Here is a 20611-nt window from a genome sequence, read left to right on the forward strand (position 1 = left end):
TCCACCTAACAAATCACATCATCAAGAGACCATCTTCAACAATACCGCTGCTGCCCTCTTGTCCTTGGGTTCTGTGCACTTGCAAGTTTGGTTAGGGCACACTTGACAACTCTCAACCCTTGCTCCAAACATGGTGTATCCTGCTCCCAGTGGTCTCCTTCCTTGTTGCTTCCTTCTAGACATTCCACCACTCAACTAGGGCTTGAGGTTGCTCCTCAACATACCCATTAGTAGCTTGCTATCAACAACACCCTACAGTAGTCCCAAAACCATGGAAGTGATCCTTGTTTTGGCTGCGACCTCCCTCTGTTGACTGCAATTGAGTTAGGAGAGTATTCCTAGGCCTCTCGGCCATCCAACTATCCCTCCAACTCACTGCTGTAAACACCATACATATACGACCTAGAAAAATACTCTATAAACCAATAAAACATGTACACAACCCTAAACATACCTGATTGGCTGTGCCCTGATTTGGCATAAGAGACACACAAATCTGCCCTTGAAAACTGGCCTTAGGTCAACTCTCGGTTGCCTTAGAGCTGCGACTTGTTCCTCAGAAGAATTCACACCTGAAACCTTAGAGGTATCCTCTCCAAACTCGCTTGTGTAGTCTCCTTTATCTTGCCTCAAATACGCATCCTAAATCACAGAGCTAATCTATGATGTGAATGCTCTTTTTTTGGATGTCATTTATGCCTCACACTTGACCTCTATTTATATGCATCAAGTGGCTCCAACGAGTTTGTCTTTGGGCACTATTTTAACCTCAAGCCGACTTGCCCAACTAGACAAATTTACCCACCATAACTTCAAAAATTCTTAACTTCATTTCTATAACTCGGATTCGAGTGATTTTCGTCACGTCCAGTTACTCTCAGAGTCCTCTATCAACTAAAATCATCACATGTAGAGATATCGTCTTGGTTTTGGCCCCAAAATTGATGGGTACAAAACCCCAAGCTTGGGTTTCATGCCCACAAGGCATACTTGTGTGCCAACTCCTCCACAACCCTCAAGCCTAGGGTTTGGAGTCCCTCCCAAGCTACAAATCTCAACATTGATTTCACTTGGAATTATTAGTTAAGTGAGTGCAAAATGGGGAGGCGGGTATGTGACCCATGCAACTGCAAGAAAATAAATCTAATTTAATATATATTTCCTCTTTCACCTTTATCCTTTGAATGGGGTAGTAAAGGTCGTTAGGAGATCCAACGAGAGGAAGCTTATCTTCAATGAGTACTCCATTGATTTCGTAAGTCAACAGTGGCATGAAGATCCAACAAGCGGATGCTCAACTCACTCTCTTGATTTCGCAAGTCAATAGTTTCTTTTCCCCCAAACTTACAATAAAGATTAAGAGGTTTTCCCTAGATAAACTAGTCCAACGAACAAGACCTCTCTAATCATGCGCAATGATCAATCTTTGCTTGCAATGGCCAAGAGCATAACAGGGCTTGGAGGGGAGAGTTTCGTTGCTTATGTAAAAATGAAATCTAATCTAAGATAAAAATGAAATCTAATCTATTGAAATGAAATCAAACTAATCTAATTTTTTTGCGGTGCAAGGCTAATTTTAAGCCAAATAAAAGCACACCATGAAAATGCGACAGGAACACACAAGAGGACCCCTCTAGGTAGGTGAGTGGGATGCCTAGGAGACTCTCCTAGCTCCTTAAAGATTACAATGATTATATGGTGATGGGTATCCCTCATGAGTAAAGGGAAATGACAGTTTTCAAAGTTACAATGGTTGAAATAATCACTTCTCTCTACGAAGGGGAATATTATAGGTTCCTTCTTGGTGCTTGAATGGTCCAATTTGACGAAAATCAGGCAGCACCTCTCCTTGTATTTTTGAAGGCCTGCTAAAAACCAGCAAGTAAAAACAGTGAAAGATGCCCCAAAGACACTAGGGAACACCCGCAATGTTAGTAGATAATGCCCAGAAATTCCAAGTGAAATGATAAAGAAATCAAGTGAAATTCCTACTCTAAAACAACTAAGAAGAGCCAATTTTAATCAGCTTTTCTTGGCTGATTTGTTGCTATTAGGACAACCACAAAATAAGCCTTTAAATTGCTAGATTTAACAGTAATATCCCATATAGAGAAAACCAAGAATTTGAGAGACTTTTATAGAATTGTATGTGAGAAGAGAAGGAGAGAGTGGAGTCTTCAAAGCAATTGGAGACACTTGGGGCTTGGTGGGAATAGAGCTTTTTTTGTGTTGAAGGATGGCGAACACTACGACCGAGGAGAATCCAAGTTTCAAATCTAAGGCACCTGCAACTTCCTAAGATCTTGCCAAGAGATTAGTTAAGATAGGTGAAGCTTTGCATATGGAAATCGAATAAACATTGCAATCAAACTACGAGCACACGCAAATTTCAAAATACAAAATTGTCAAAAAGACAAACAAAAAACCAAGATTGTTTGTCTTTCCCTGTGGGTAGCAATGCCCCTATCAAGGCCTATAATAACACAATTCAAAGCAATGCAATTAAAACAATACAATGTTACCTCCATTAGGATCCAAGCAACCACACAAAACTCAGCACACCATGTAGCCTCCATAACCTTTTTTATTCAAAGAATGATAGAATGATACAATAGCAGCAAAGCTTTCCCAAGAGTTCTAACTCTTCCACACTCCTAACACTAGCTTGCACAAGAGGCAAGAGCTTTCATTCGTAGAAAAAGAGGGAGGATATCCCAAGGAAAGAAATGGGAATCCCAAGAGAGCCATGTGTATCCGAAAAGAGGCATGTGAGTTCCAAGTATAGGTGCATATCATCAAGAGGGGCATGCAATAGGCTCAAGAGAGGATGCGTAGGTTCCAAGTGTAGAGCGAACTCGACTCCAGTGTGAGTGAGTGGGCATGGAGGAGTGAACTCGCACTCACTACCACTCATTGGTGACTCAACTTGCACCTCACTTGAGTGTTGGTTCATGAGCTAACTTGGCCTCTTAACTCGTGGGCCAACTCGTCCTTGACTAGGAGCCAAATTGACCCACCAACAAATGCTCTTCATTGGGAGTCCATCTCATCAATTAACTTGCTCATGGGTGCCTACTCGACTCCTCTTAAGTGATTGAGAGCCTCAGTTGACTAGAAACATGTTTTCAACATGTTCCCAATTATTTACTATCTTGATTTTGATGTCTTTTTCCTCACTTTTTGGAGTAAAAATGATTTTTCATGAGGAAAAATTAATATTTTCCATCCAAAAGTGGGTACCAAGGTAATGTTGGTGCTTTGTGCTATGAATAAGATATAGATATAAATAATAATAACACATCATGAATAATGATTAATTACTGATTAGTTAATGAAGAGGTATGCTCCTAAGGACATGACTGTTCATAAAGGGACACTTGCCTAGGTATATAAGCAAGTCCTCATTTGTAACAATATCATCTCACTTGTTATAAATATTCATATAAATAAGTGTCCTATCATGGATATTCTTATATTTCAGATCTTTTGAAGTAGTCTGCCAAGTATACGAACCTTATTTGTGTTGAAATATGTAACTAGGTTCAGTCTTCATAATGACATGTAATCATGATTTTATGTATTTTAATGAAAAGATTTTATTTTTTTAATTATTGTTATTCTTGAGGCATGGGTTTCATGCTCGAGGGAACTTTATTTTTAGGTCAAGTACCCATTGAGTGCTTCTAGGTTTGTCATTAAGTCAATTGAGTCATTGTCATGTATGAATGACCCATTTAGGCATGTTACATATTGTAAAGAAAATTTATTTGAGTCAAAAGACCCTCCCAGAGCTCGTCATGGTGCAAAGAGCAAGTCGGCCTACATGAAGGGTCAAGTTGGCCTAAAGATAGCAATTCGTACCCCTCACAAGCTTATAAATAAGAAGGAACTCGACCTCATTTGGACACTCACTCTAGCAAGTTCGATCTTCTCAAGATAGAAGCTGGTAGAGGATGAAAAAGAAGGATGAGAATTAGATCAAATTTTTTGGGCCTCTTCTCTCTCTCGTGTTAGGGTTTTTAACTTTTTACATTTGCTGGAAAAAAGAATTTGCTGGGCAAGTCGAAGTTGCAGAAGAATTTGTTGGGCAAGTTGAAGTTGCAGAAGAGTTTGCTGGGCAGGTTGAAGTTGCAGAAGAATTTGCTGGGCAGGTCGAAGTTCTAGAAGAATCTGCTGGGTAAATCGAAATTGCAAGAAGTTGCTGGAAGCAAGGTTTGACTTGGTCTTGGAGGGTCTTGGTCAAGGGTCATAGGTCTTGGAATTCATCAATTGAAGTTCTATAATAAGAGAAGAATTCTTGTGGGTTTTCCTCTTAGTTGGAGAGGTTTGGCCTTCGTTGATCGCCTACATTGTGTCTTATTGTCTCATTGATTTTATTGTTTGGTAGTTGTTTGATGATAAAAAACACTAATAATAATCAAGTATAAGAAGAAGCTAATCAAGTTAAGTAAAAATAATCAATCAGTTGTCAAAGTAAGAGAAGTCACCTAATCCAGCCGCCCCTAGATTTTTTGACATGGTATCAGAGCTAAGGTGACAAGACAAGGAAAGGCAGCTTAAAGAAGGACACTCAAGGGCCGAAGCACTAGAAAAGAATCTAAGAAGCATCAAGAAGTTCGATCAAGAGAGAAAAAGAAGCCTAATACCTAACGAAGAAAGGAGAAGTGAAGCATCTTAGATATGTTTTTGGGCTATATTCCTCCACACGTGCGAAGATTAGGGCATCATCTTGCAACAAAAAATTATAAAGTATAAGCTACTCCAAGAGAGCTGAATTTTTGGGGCAAAAGAAGTCTCCCTTGCAAGTTGAATTAATAAGAAGAAGATTCCATCTCAAGCGAAGGAGAAAGGAGACAAATCCATCCATCTTCTAGTCACACATATGAACTAGGGTTTCTGCAGAAGAAGCCAAAATTGCAGTCCTACAACAACAAGCTGAAAATTTGAAGAAGGGCCGAAATCTGAAGTTGTAAGTTTGACAAGTGTGACTGGAAGGAACTAAGAAGACCTCAAAACCCTAGCTCATCCATAAAAGAACTACACATTGAAGCATCTAAAAGTCTCTACATTCTAGAGAAGCAGGAAGACGCGTAATCATCATCATCAAGGAATCATGGCGATCTCCCTCTCGTTGAAAGATCGCTTTTGAAGGGAGACATCTTCATCAAGGAGACATCTTCTATCATCATCAAAATCAAGAAGGTATCAAGTTGAAGATATTAACATCAAGGAGATATTCACTTGATAAGTAAGTATCTTTATATCTATATTTGAATCTATCAAAATGATTTTATATCACAAGGAGAGCAACAAATTGGTTGGGTCGTCAAACTTTTTTGCATGGAAGAAGAGGATAGATTTGATCCTCATAGCAAATGAAGTCGTTGAGCATGTTAAGGGTTATGTCAGTGAAACTCCGAAAGAAGAAGCTCAAGCTCTAGCTGAATACATGAAAAGGGAAATAAGGGCTCAAAGAATCCTTATGTAGCAAAATTGGAAAAGTCAAAAGACATCTATGACAAACTAGTGGAATTATTCTCTGTAAGTACTACAAGAGAAATGATATCATTGAGAACCGAGCTCTACAAGATGATGATATCAAAGGAAGAAGGAATAGCCTCATACTTCATGAGGGTGTTAGAAATACGAGACCAACTGCAAGAGTTGGGGGAAATCATGAGAAATGACCACCGTGGTTCTAAATACACTACTTGATGGATGGGACAACTTCATATCAAGAATTTTTGGAAAGAAGCAAGCCACCTCATTCAGTGAACTCTAGTCATTGTAGTAAACCAAGCAAAAAGTGATGTGGGACCAGGTGAATAAGTTCAAGCATTTGTTGCCATGTCTAAAAGAAAAGGGAAGGTTTGAAAAATTTGGTCCTCAAGAAGAAGAAGGATATGTCGAAGATCCAATGCTATGGCTGTCCGAAATATGGGCATCACAAGAGAGATTGTCTGGAATTCAAGGACAACAAGAGGATAGAAAGAAATAAAGCTCATATCACCAAAGAAGTGGAATAACCCGTTGAGAAGAAATCCAAAAAGGGATAGATCTTCACTATTGGGGTTCCTCTAATGCATAACAAGGAGAAGTAGGAGGTGAAAAGAACTCTACCATGGAAGTCAAGATGATAAGCATTATGACGAGATGCATCTTAGTAGAAGATGACATCATATTAGAAGCATACCATTAAAACAAGAGCTCATTAGAAAAACTTGAAAGGATAGTTGATGTAGAAGTCTACATGATTGTAGTAGTCATCATAGAAAGGAAGTAGCTCTTGGTAACCTCATTGAAAGCATAAGTAGTACTTATGGGAAAAGAAAAGTCATCTAGCATAGAAAGAACTCATCATGTATCATCATCATTAGGAAGGAGCATTTGTAGGATGAGGATAATCAAGATCCTCCGTTGGAATCTTCATTAGAAGGTTCACCTCTCTTGAAAGAAGCAAGTGTCTCGCTGAGAATTCCATCTTGTATGGGATTCATGGGATGATGGTATGATGACAAAGGAGTGTAGCAGGTCAAGATGGTTGAAGTACTTTCAATCAAGGAAGCTGCTAAAGGAAGTCTAGATGACCAAAAAGAAGAAATGAGGTATGTATGCATGTATTTGATAAGATTGAGTCATGTCATCATATAGTTGCAGATAGCATGGATGAATGCTCTACCTCATGAGCATGATCGAAGAAAAGGGATCTCTTTCGTTGGAAAGATGCATGAAGGCATGGTTCACATATTGACAAGATGAAATCAACATAATATGTCCTCATATGGAATATGAGGTGGTTAACAAAGGTGAAGGAACTACAGATGGATGTTCTTGAGGAGCAATATGTGAAGAAAGAAAGAAGAGATCGTGAAAGTTGCAACTATGGTCACAAGGAATCAACATCCAATGAATCTAATGTGACATCTCCATGGGAAAGGTATGAAGACCTTTGATAAAATCTGAAAAGGAAGAAGATCCTTGACATTGAAAGTCTTGAAGATTTGTTTATGAATATGCAGGATGTTGATGTCTCTAGCAACAAATGTCATGGTGAAAGGCCATTACAAAAGTTATTTTTGATTTGATGTTCATTTTTGGTTTTTTGAATAACATTTGGATGGGTTAGGGCTACCGAAAAGGAGTTGTAGATGTCACCTACAACTAGCACTAATGTGGTGGGATGGAAGATACTTAAGGAAACATGATGTGGAAGAGGTAGTTGTATGAAGGAAAGCCAGTTGCATACTAGAAAATCACTTTCTGATAAAAAAAGAAGGATGACATCACTTAGGAAAGTGATGGATGGCCTGTGCCCTACAAGCCCTATGAAAAGAAGAAGGCTCCACAAAATTTTGAAGATGAATTTCATGACATCGAAAGAAGGCACTCTACAAGTAGCTGAAGGTCCCATGATCTCCACCTAGAGCAGAACGCTGTTGGAAGCGAGTCCTCTTGTTAAGAGGGGTCTTGGTCAAGTCCCTGGTTAAGAGGGAGCTTGGGTACATTCCTTTTATAGGAATGGGTACATTCCTTCATAGGAATGGGTATATCCTCTCTAGTTGAGAGGAAGAGATAGACACATCATTCTTGTCTTCACTTTGGGAAGAAAGAATGGAGGATTGGGTAAGCATTTGGCATCCGATATTCTTTGAGGATGTTGTAGGGCATCCAAGATAATAGTAGTCGTAAAGGACTGATATTCTTTGAAGATTGGGAATCCAAGATAAGAATAGTCCTGGAAGGGCATACCCTGTGAACACCCGGGTCGGGTATGTTCCTTGAGAGATAATGATGAAGGTGTCTATAAATCATTGGTCTTGCCAGCATTGTGCTCTGATATTGTGGAGAGATAGAGTTGTTAGTCAAGGCCTTGCTCTGTGACAATGCTGGTTGACATGATGTTATACAGATAGGTTACCAATCCGACTCTTCTTATGAGAATTCTTCAAACTGAGAATGTCCAAGTACCTTGTATGGATTATGAATACCTCTCTAGTTAAGAGGGAGTGTTGAAATATGTAACTAGGTTCGGTCTTCATAATGGCATATGTAATCATGATTTTATGTATTTAATGAAAAGAGAAAAATAAATTTATTATTGTTATTCTTGAGGCATGGCTTTAATGCTCAAGGGAAATTTAATTTTGGGTCAAGCGCCCATTGAGTGCTTCTAGGTATGTCATAAAGTCAATTGAGTCATTGTCATGTATGAATGACCCATTCAGACATGTTACATATTGTAAAGAAAATTTATTTGAGTCAAAAGAACCTCCAAGACCTCATCATGGTGCAAAGATCACGTTGGCCTACATGAAGGGTCAAGTTGGCCGAAAGATAGCAATTCGTACCCCTCATAAGCCTATAAATAAGAAGGAACTCGACCTCATTTGGCCACTCACTCAAGCAAGTTTGATCTTCTTAAGATAGAAGCTGGTAAAGGACGAAAAAGGAGAAGGAGAACTAGATCGAAGTTTTTGGGCATCTCTCTCTTGTGTTAGGGTTTCTACATTTGCTGGAGAAAAGAATTTGCAGGGCAGAAGAATTTGCTAGACAAAAGAATTTGTTGCGCAAGTTGAAGTTGCGAAAGAGTTTGCTGGGTAGGTCGAAATTGCAGAAGAAGTTGCTAGGTAGGTTGAAGTTCCAGAAGAATAAGTTGGGTAAGTCAAAATTGCAAGAAGTTGCTGGAAGCAAGGTTTGACTTGGTCTTGGAGGGTCTTGGTCAAGGGTCATAGGTTTTGGAATTCGTCAATTCAAGTTTTATAAGAAGAGAAGAATTCTTGTGGGTTTTCCTCTCAGTTGGAGAGGTTTTGGCCCTGGCTGATCGCCTACATCTTGTGTCCTATTTTCTCATTGATTTTATTGTTTGGTAGCTGTTTGATGATAAAGAACACTAATAATAATCAAGTGTAAGAAGAAGCTAATCAAGTTAACTAATTACATCACAAGTAGTTATCAAAGTAAGAGAAATCACCTAATCTAGTTGCCCCTAGATTTCTTTACAATTCGTTACATTGGTATCAGAGCTATTCGATCCTTTGGCTGCTCAACTGCTGCACAAAGCCAATCTGATCCAGCCTTTGGCCATCAACTTTGTTTCCGTCGCAATTCAAGCGTTTTGCTACAAAGTTTTTGAGGATTCTCCATTTCACCATGATGCCATTGCCTATTTAAAAGAAAAAGAAAAAAGGAAAGATAAGTATATATCAGTGTTGCGGGGGAGCGCCCCCGCCCATCCTGCTCCCAATCGGCGCTCCGGGCGGCAGCGGCTAGGGAGAGGGTTGGGAGCGCGCTCCATAATTTTTTTTTCATTCCCTGCCTTTTCGGGAGTGTTTTGCCTTTTTTGCAATTTTGTTTTTGTAGTAATGTTCGAAATGCTATTTTTTTTGAAAGAAACAAATAATTTTGAGTGGAGTAGCCTAATGATAAAGTCTATGGCCCTAGTATTGATATGCTATTCATGGTAATGTTAAATTCTTAAAGTAAAAGTGACATTCTTCTTAATCTTCATTTTCATCCTTTTACTTAAATTTTTAACATTACCATGAAATGAGTCAAGATGATTGAGAGTGGTTCCGGCTTCATTGGATTTCATATGGAGAAAGTAGAATTTTAGATTTCATTTAAAATCCAACAGACTTATCATTTTTTCAGGATTTCAAGATTGGGGGATTGCAATGTTTCCATTGAATTTTGTCATGTATTAGGGTATGAAACTCGTATATAATCAAGAGCACCAATCCCTCTATGTACCTTGATGTTAGTGACATTGGTTGTCAAACTCCTCTATCATGACCCTCTTAAAAATGTACGCATCACTCAAACAAAATCTTGACTTGACATGCTATGCTTTTTCTATCTTATGTTAATGTTTAGAGGTGATATTAATGACAAAGATCCCTATACAGATACAGAGGTAATGACAAAGATACCTCTGGATATTAATGCTTAGAGAGTGATATTAATGACAAAGATCTTGATTTTCCAACAAGACTAAAAAATTAGACATTTCTTGTGGTGGAAAAATGCCCAAGCATAAGAAATAGATAATAGATTTACTTCTCTTTTCTAGTTTCTAGTAGTTTTTATAACTATTGACTCTTTCATATTTATTATGATATTTTTTTAGACAATATATGACAATTTAAGTTTTAAGTTGGCAATTATAACTCATTAGTAATGAATTATGAATATGATGCTTCATGAAAGTTGAAAGTTGTTTCATTTCATTTCATTTTATGACATTTCATTTCATGTTAGATATTATTTGTTGTAATGGTTACACTTAGCTTACAAGTACAACCTTGGTGATCAGTGATGATAAATGTTATATATTGAATTTTGAAAGCTTGAAACTTTAAGATTGATGAATCTTGAGACTCAATATGTTGTATGTTACTATGTTACTAACTTGTGGACATGGTTGATGAAGATTATAACTTCTAGATGATTGTTGTTGTATGGTTCAATCTATGTTTTTTTTTTAATTATATTTAATTCATTATTCTACATGTTTTTGTTGACATATATGTATCAATATATATATATATATATATATAACGCTCCGGGATTCGCTCCCAAATCGGGAGCTTCTGAAAATGTCGTTCCCACTCCGGTTTTCGCTCCTGCTCCCAATTAACACTGGTATATATTAAAGAAAGATTGATATATATATATATATTAAAAAAAGAAGAAGGAAGAAGGAGTATATATAAGGATTAAAAAAATGATATAAAAAATATTATTAAAAAAAAGATTATTTATTAAAAAATATTCTAAAAAATAAAAATAAAAATTCGAAAACAAAAGTTACATAAAGAAAGAGATTAAGAAAAAAAATGAAATGTAATATAATTGAAACAAACCCAAAATAAAAATAAAAATAACAATAAATTAAAATTCAATTTGACCGTCCACCATCGCTGACGACAGACAACAGCCTTTGCCAGTGCAGACCGACCAGTCATCCACGGCTTGTGACTCGCTACCTTGTCACGACGTTTTCATCTTTGCTATCTGCCAACACCCCTTCTCTGCAACAACTCGGCCACACATCAGACATTACTCTTGCCACCGCAAAACCTTCATACAACATAATGCAACCCTTGTCACGCAACATTGTCAATTGTTATCCAACCCTCATTCCTCACTTGTCATTGCCCCTGTTGCGGATCCCATTCTACGCCTGTCTAGATTCCAGTCGAACTTGGCGTGCTCTCGCTTGATCCACTGTTATTCTCACTGCTGCTGCTCGATCCATTGTCATTCTCACTGCTGCTGCTTGATCCAATGTCATTAACACCGTGCCATCAACAGATTATCACCACTAGTCGCCACCCTCTGTATAGATTTTGCTATAGCCCAGATAAATTCCTTGTGTGAGTGAATGGTGTGGGGTGACAATTCATAGGGTCACGTTTTTTTCATTAGAAGGAAGTTTTATTAAAAAAGGATAAGAATATTAACATTTCATAGTTAAAAGAAGTTATATATATATATATATATATTAGAAGTTATCAAGAAAAGGAAAGAAAAAGGAAAGAAAACAACTGTGGTATTCCATTATCCCTCAATGCGGGGGACTGACCCTTGGTTGAGGGGGCCTTGGGATCCCCACCCCCAGCCACCTGTCTCCCATGTGGATGTTAAAGAGGGTAGGTGCTGGGCACTCGGCCCGACAAAGGACGCTTATGGAGAAGGAAACCTTAAGTGTTATGGTCTCGCTGCGGAATGTGAGTGTTTGGCTGTGTTGGGCGATCAGAAGAGACGGTGTGGAAGGTGGTGACGATTACGTTTGCTATTCAGGCTTGTCGTGAAAGCCGAATGGCCAGGGTAGTGAGGGATTAAACGCCAAAGTCAACCCCTGTGCGTGGTATTGTTCTCAGGACTTCGTTTGGGAACCGGGAGATTTTGTGTTTGAAGATACCGCTTTGCAGGGTGGTTGGCTCTTTTTTGGGTCACTACTCTTCCATCCACCGATTATCTTCTCTCTATGCTAGTGGCATTGTCAGGGTCTGCGAATTTGGGTAATGTGCTACCTCTCATGCTGGTGTTTGTTGGTTGTATTTAATTCTCTTTTTGTTGGTCTTGTCGTGGCTATTGCCCTTGTGAAAGGGTGGCATCTCTGTCTCAATCTAGTCATTCTCAGAGGCTACAGGGTTGGGACTTGGTTCAGTGTTCCTGTGGGGTTTTGGTGGTGTGAGTCAGCTGTCGATCTTAGCCTGGTGCCTCAGGTCCTTGTGAGATACTAATCCGAGCTTTTCTTTGTGGAATTGTGGTCAATTGTGGCCCCCCCCTTTTCATCTGAGGCCCCAGTCTGTCTTGGATTTGAGCTTGGGTGGGTAATTGGGTGCAACCGAGAGTCTGTCTATATGTATCGTGAGGCCTTGACATTCAAGGTGGTTGGCCTCCCACGGTCTGTGAGGTTCTCAACTCTGATCTGTGTTTTGTTGTGTTAAACCTTGGGGCCTGCCTCCATTTTCAGGGTTGGTTCCTTTCTATAGTGTCGGGTTGTTCAGCGGAGCCTAGTCCTGGTGTGTTAGTATTGTTGAATCGACCCCTCGCCACTGTGTTGTCCCGTGGTGGGAAATTTGGAGATTGCAGTGTGGTGGTGATTTTGAGGGTCAGTTGGCATGGGGTCTTGTCTAGTCCTGGGAACTCCTTTCGTCTGCAGGTATGACGTGTCAGCGAGGAAGAGCCTGCCGAGGGGGTGGACAACATGGCCATCTAATCCCCTGTGTGGGCGATGACTCATCCTCCAGTGAGGAACACTCAGCCAGTCTGGACAAAGAGGAGTAGCTAGCGCAAAATCCAGTCAGAAATTTTGGAACAATTGGAGAATGTTTGCAGAAGCCATCGACGAACAAATGAACGATTGCAAGAGTTTGAGGCCAGCTTAGTGAACGTTGACTACCACATGCATGAGCAACAGGGTCAACTAGTAGCTCCAACCATGCACCATCCTCGTTTGTCACCTTGATATGCCATTGACAGGTTGTTTGCTTATTTTGTTAGTTTTTTGGCTAGTATGGCTTTGTAGCCCTACGAAAATAAGCAGTCTCCGTCTATTGCTAAATCTTCTGCTTGATATTCTAGCTCTCCTCGCCAACAAATCCGGTCGGAATGAGGTAGGATGAGCTAACAAAAATTGGAATGTACATGTTTTCTTCATGGTAATATAAATATAGTGCTTTTGATCAACAAAGAAAAAACCATGCTATTGCACTATATATATAGAAAATAGATATAAGTGTTTTAAAGAAAAGGGGAAGACAAGAATGATTAAAGAAAAGGGGAAGCATTATTAAATTAAAAGGTGAAAAAGTAATTGAAATTCCTTTTAAGGGAGAAAAGATTATAAAAGATTCATTATAAAGTTTGAAGGATTAACAAAATTTAAAGGAGTTTCCTTCTAAAACCCTAAGTTCATCCGGAAAAAAGTAAAATGGAGACCAATGATGGAAGATTTCCTAAAACTTTTAGAATGTGTTAATGCATTATTTAAAATCAAGGTTCACTTGCAAGAAAGGATGTTATAATCTCTATCAATCCTACTCAAGATAATAATTATGTTAGTACTGAATGTGTTAACCAATTAGTGATTCCTCAATCAAACATAATTGAAAAGATGAATTCGATGAATAAAGAACAATATAACATAGGAAATCTACAACTAAGCATTGGAGACTAGATTTTTGTCTCACAATTCACCGTTAAATCCTTATTTTGTGACAATAGTGATATAATCTTGGGTTTGCCTTGGATGGAATTACTAGGGTCATTTATCCTAAATAAGAAAAAAGAGTTTTTGACATTTTACCACAAAAAGAAAATAAATAACACTACATGATGTTGCTTTAAAGCTAGATTTAGTGACGCCAGAAGACATACAAGATATTTCAAAAGTAATTCTTCAAGAAAGTAAAAAAGCGATACAAAATATGCAAAGGGAAGTTGACAAAATCACCATTGACAAAAACGAAGAAATTACTTGTCTTAAGGACTATAGCGAGAAATTACTCACTCAAATTAAGAAACTTAAACATTATAGGCAGTCATTGAAAAATAAATTAGAAGAAACCATGAAAGATATATCAAAGTCATCAAATGTAACCGTCCAAACTGAAGAAAAATGAATGGATATCAATCCAGTGAATATCACAACTCAAGAAGAAGACAATCTAGTTGAAAAAACAACACACTCAACTGTTGTAGTTCAAACGATGGAAATTCCACGTGAAGATTCTGTACCCAACTCAACAACTTCAGTACCTGAAGTAAATAAAAAAATTGCCACACACTCTATAAGGGAAAGTGAAACCAAAAGAATTCCTTATCGACATTTGAATCATAAGAGCAAACAAGTCAATCAATCTGCCTAGCAGTATCACTCAAAACAAAAACAACGAACTTATGTTCCAAGGATTACTAATGTGAGTGCAATTCACATGAAGTATCTAGTAACATTTTGCAGAAGATTAATTTTGGATGGTTGGACAGTTTCACAGTGTGACAATTTTGTACCACACTCAAGAATTCATATCGTCTTGTATCATTGAAGATGATAGTTCCACAAGTTGAAGAAATGAAGATCACAATTCTGAGACAAAAAGACATGCGAAACAAAAAAAGAGATCAAGCCCTTTCATTTGTAAGCTTTGAGGACAAAGGTTTTCTAAAGGTGAAGACAATGTTATGAATAAAATATTGATATAAAAACTAAGTTGCACGAAACAGGGAAGCGGGTACGAGTTTTTGAAACGGGCACGGGTACGAAACGTGACCCCCCCAAATTTTCGAAACAGTGAAACGCAATATATATATATATATATATATATATATATTAGGACATTTAAGAAATATGTGCAATCATAAAGCATACATAATACATTGTAATTTATTACATTATGATTAAATTGTCAATTGTCAATGCATAAACTATAAATCTCTAAATTTACATCACATTTACTCATGAATGATCACATAATGAAAATAGCAATATCCAAAATCAACCACGAGAAATTTCTAATTTCTTCTCTTGTGCTTGATTGGGAGTCTCCTCCTACATAGTCGAATGACCTTAATGCTCTTGATTAAATACAAATTCCATACCCTAGTACCCTAGGTGCTCTTGATTATTGGGTGTCTCCCCTGCATAGAGGGCTTGGTTCTCTTGATTAAATACAAGTTCCATACCCTAGTACATGACAAAATCCAATGGAAACATTGCAATCCTCCAAATCCTGAAATCCTGAAATACAGATAAGTCTGCTGGATTTTGAGTGAGATCTAAAATTCTACTTTCTCCATATGAAATCCAATGAGGGTGAAACCACTCTCAAACATCTTGAGTCATTTCATGGTAATGTTTTTAAGAATTTAACATTACCATGAACTGCATATTAACGCTAGGGCCATAGTCTTGAACATTACGCTGCCCCACTAAATTAGAAGTGGCAAAAAAAAAGAAAAGAAAAAAAAAGTCAAATGTTGACTGGAAACTCTGTTGTACGGCCTGGAAACTCGTTCCCGACCGTATTGGCCACGTTTCCCCAACGTGAAACGGGCCAATATAGCTGGAAACGAGTTTCCAGGCTGTACGATACGAGTTTCCTTGTTTTCGTTTCGTTTCCGGCTGGAAACGGACCCCTGGGCAACATTTCCTGCAACTTAGTATAACAATGTAAATATATATAATAATAACACTTCATAAATAATGATTAATTAGTGGTTGGTTAATGAAGAGGTATGTCCCTAAGGACATAACCTTTCATAGAGGGGCACTTGCCTAGGTATATCAGTGGGTCCTCATTTGTAACAATATCATCTCACTTGTCCTCTTATGGATATTCCTATATTTCAGATTTTCTGAAGTAGTCTGCTGAGTATATGAACCTTGTTCGTTACACTCCGAGCATGAAAAATGAATACTTAAATGCCATATGAGTCTTCCTAGTACCACTTTTTTATTTGTTACATAAATTTTAATTAAAAAGTTCCCGTTTTGCAGGAAATTTTTGATTTAAAAATAATCCTATAAAAAGTTAAAAACCTAATGCAATTTTGCTACACTCAAGATAATGCCTAGCATGGTAATATACATTGACTCTAGACTTAGAAAACACACTCAAGGCCTAGTTATTAAGTCACACTCCATCTTTGGCACACAAAAATACACACAAAATAATATTGGAGACATATCACACAGAAATACACACAAAATAATATTCATATATATTGCTCATTTGATTCAATTACATCAGATTTATATAGTTGGTCTCATATCCAACTAATTTCAAACATGTACATTGATATGCATCAAAATACGTACTTCTAGTTATATAGTCAAGCAGTCTAGATACTGAGCTTATCCAGCAGTCAATCATACAATTGACCTTTTTGACATACACACAAAGATATCCTGTAACTGTTGATCTTGAAGGACTGAAGAACGATAATAGTCATTAGCATAAAACATACTCACATAATCAAATTAGTGATATGTTCTCTTGGCATCGAAGAACGATAAGACTCATTAGCATATAACATACTCACATAATCAAATTAGTGATATGTTCACTTGGCACCGAAGAACATTGAGAACCACTAACTTGAACTATGCTATTCTGTTCAATAATTGGTCTTTCATATAATATAAATTTTAAAAATAAAATAATAATAACTTTACACCACTAAATATCAAATCCACACCACTCAATAATTCTACAACTGGTGAAATTAGAACACCAATAAAACCACAAACATCAGCAGGATCTCACACACTGTTTTCTCAACAAACTCAGCTGCTGAAACCATTAAATATCTACTACGTGGCTTTTCCTCCTTTGCAAGCACAAACTGCGTCATCTCTGCATCAAGTAACAACTTTGCACTTCTTGGGGAATGGCCAGAGTTGAAGCAAAAGTAGCCATAGGGACGATCACAGTACCCGGATTTTGACTGTTGAAGGCGCTTACTATAAACGCAGTTATCTTTCCGATGTTTTGGAGGTAATGCACGGTCCCCTTGGGGAAAACGAACACATCGCCAGCCACGAGCTTATGAGAGAAGAGTCTGTTGCTGGTATCTACGAACCCCACGTTCAATGCCCCTCTCACTACGAAGATCGTTTCACTGGCTCTCGGGTGGATATTGGGAGGTATCACAGATTTTGGAGCCACATCTATGGGACCCATTGCCAATCTGAGCAGTGTTAAGACCTGACATGTTAGCTGGGGTCGTAAGAATGACACTGAATCCCAAGGGATTGGCTGATAAGTTCCCCGGATAAGGGATTGGGCGATGTCATGAAGTGCTAAGGAGAAGCTTCATTGGGATTTAGGCATGGTAGTTTGTTCATGAAAATAGCAGACTTTGTGTCCGCCACACAGAAGTCCTGCAACACATCCGGATCTGCATGGACACTATTCATTACCATCGGGGAAACAAGGAGGATGCCCATAGAATCTCTGGAACATGAGCCCATGATCATTAAAGCATCGAAGGCCATTGCAATGACACTAACTGCGTTTACAACTTTGATCTGCAACCTCAAAAAGTGATTTTATTTCTACACCGTGCAGAGCCACTGCTTGGCCAAACACGAGTCTAGGTCCCTCATAGTCCTTAATGTAGCAACAATCAAATCAATGACTGTTCGCACAAAATCTCACACGCAGATGCTCACACAAACAATAGATCAAACACTCTATTAAACTAATCTATGTACAGAGGAGTATCATGGATAAAATTGCATGATCTCAACTCCTCTTGTGAGAAAATCAGGGCTGAACCTGCTCTGATACCAACAAAGAAATTGAAATTGGAGACGACACACAGAAATACACACAAAATAATATTAGTATATATTGCTCACTTGATTAAATTACATCACATTTATATAGTTGGGATTTTGAATATGGATTTGGAGTATACTTTTGTATTTTATCCCTAATTGATTTTTTCAACTATGGATTTTTGCTGTATCACCTTTGCACACATATATTGAAACTATTGTTCATTGATTCGACCTACCCATTAAGCAAAAATACTTTGGTATTTATCTCTCTAACCTTTATGACCAACTACAATAAAGCATAAATCAAAATATAGCTTTATCAAAGAAAACATGATATCGTTGTCACACCGAAGGGGAAGAAGAGGAGAGAGCACGAGTATCTAGAACTCTGTAAGAAGCTGAAGACGAGGAGAAGGAAGTGTCCATTGTAGAGTCAAGCATGGAGAAGGATCCAATGCATTGACTATTGATGTGATTTGGTGAGTGCTTAGGGCTAATAGGACCAAATTGGATGATCTTGGGAGACATCTAGGAAGCATGAATGGACCCTTTACTAGCAGATGTTGATTAATTTAGCTCCAGTGCAGCTTCTTGCATATGTTTTAGTGTGAACGTGCAGGAACTGCTTTGCACATTTCGTTGGGGACCACTTTAGAGAAGTGGTCACTAATTCTAATGTAACGAATAAATTATATAAATAATATAAATATAATGTAAAAGATAATAATCATAAATAATAGTTAGCTAAGCTAGTAATTAGGTTGAAGAGGCATGTCTAATAGGACATGAATCTTCATGGAGAGATGCTTGGTATATAAGCAAGCCTCTCGTTCTCATTTGTAAATCATTCATATTTTCATTCTTATTCATATATTTAATATAATATTTCTATCCTTAATGGATAATTTGATATTCCAAGTCTTTTGGAGTAATTAATTTATAGAAGGAACTTTGTTCGCTTCATTTGGTATCAGAGCAGTTTGGTCCTCTAGGTTGCTTAACTGGTGCACAGAGCTCGTTCTCCTATCCAGGTCCTTGACTATTGAAATTCGTCAACCTTGTTGCCGTACAATTGAAGCATTTTACTCAGAATTTGGGAGTTTCTCCTTTTCTCCGTTTTTCTAGGCCTTTGGCCATAAAAAAACAAAAAAAATTAACCAAAAAAAATATAAGTAAATAAAATAAAATAAAGAAGAAGAAAAGTAAAAGAAAAAACAAAACGGATACAAAATCTCATACCAAGTATAGTTAAAACTTTTTACGTGGAGAAGCCCGTGGTTTTAAAAACAACCTATGGTAATTGCCCATGGTATTTTAAAAAGTTAAAAGAAAAAAAAAGAAAAACAAAAAACAAAAGGAATACGTTTTACTTTTTACATGGAGAACATTTTAACAGAGGTTTTAAAAACAACCCATGGTATTTCAAAAGTTAAAGAAAAAACAAGGATACAAAAGCTCTTACGTGAAAGGTAAATATTACTTTTATAAGAGGTTTTAAAAGCAACCCATGGTAATAGCCCATGGTATTTCAAAAGTAAAAGATATTTTGATAACATTGGAGAAAAAAGGTGTGATCTAAATAATTTTAATCGTTCAAATCTAAAGATTGTGACCGTACCTCTCATCCAAATTTTCTGAGAAAAAAAATATTATTATAATTATAAAAAGGGATACCATATAAGCCTTATATAGTTACATATAAAAGGAAAAGTGGGTCTCAAAAAAGTATACATAAATTTTATATAATTATAATTTTATAATATATATAAATTTTTTTTGTAAGCTTAGGTGGGACCTTCTCATTTTCGAGTTTTTACATGTCCGTTATTCACCCCATTTCTAGGGAGGGTAGCACAAGAATCGAACCCAAGATCTCCGGTTCGGTGAGACTTCATTTCCACGGCCATTGCCACTTGAGCTACCCCATGCGGACATAATATATATAAATTAAAATTATATAATATATATAATTTTTTTTATTAAAAGAGTGAACAAAAAGAAGAAGAAGAAGAAGAAGAAGAGAATATTTGAAATATATATATATATATATATATATATAGATATATATTAGATTTTTATAAGAGAAGTGGAAATATATTTTATAGATTAAAAAAAAAAAAAGAGCGATATCTATAAAATAAAAAGAGAGTTAAATTTTTTTTATATATATTAAAAAAAAATTATTAAAAAAAAAAAGGAGATGTCGTCCACAAAGAACAATGGTTTCTTTGCACTATGTCCTTTTTGTTCAGAAGGATACCCTAATTGTCAAGAATCATTCAAAAATCAAAATGTGGTTTGCACAAAATGTTACAAAACTTTTACCTTAGTCGAACTTTTAAGTGATGCAGATAAACAATTAATAGCAAGAAAAATGAGAAAATTAATGGCAAGATATAAGGAAATGAAGAAAACAGAATCCACATTTCAAGTTGAAAGCCCATCATCACCCCCACAAAATGATGTAATCCAGTGTACTGAGAAAGTGTAGTTAAAAGATCAAGAGAATGGCAAAATATCCAAAAGTCAACAAAACAAGAAAGCGTTAGAACACGAACATAAAAATCTTGTGGATATGCATTACAAAGAAATAATGGAAAAGGACGAAGAAATTTCTTGTCTTAAGGATCACGTCGAAAAATTACTTGCGCAAGTGAAGAAGACTAAAGTCTCAAAGAAAGAACTCTAGCAGCATTTATCAGAACAAGAAGAGGAAAATTTACATTTAAAGAACCTTAATAAAAATTTATTAGAACAAATCAAAGATCTAAAAGATGAAAATCTTAAAATTCAAAACATTGAAAATAAGGTTGATAA

At 37.1% G+C, this 20611-nt stretch overlaps 1 protein-coding gene and 1 pseudogene across 3 annotated transcripts in view; one reads left to right on the plus strand and one right to left on the minus strand.

Moving 5' to 3' along the window:
• The window catches only part of LOC149233950 (uncharacterized), a 141029-nt gene that overhangs the window by 57055 nt on the left and 63363 nt on the right, over positions 1-20611 (plus strand). The window lies entirely within an intron of this gene.
• Positions 16860-17506, minus strand: LOC149233951 (germin-like protein subfamily 1 member 1 pseudogene; annotated as a pseudogene).

Source organism: Pinus tabuliformis, chromosome 8 (assembly GCF_031772625.1).
Source record: "Pinus tabuliformis cultivar Carrire ecotype Pingquan chromosome 8, CPIR1, whole genome shotgun sequence".
Lineage (NCBI taxonomy): Eukaryota > Viridiplantae > Streptophyta > Pinopsida > Pinales > Pinaceae > Pinus > Pinus tabuliformis.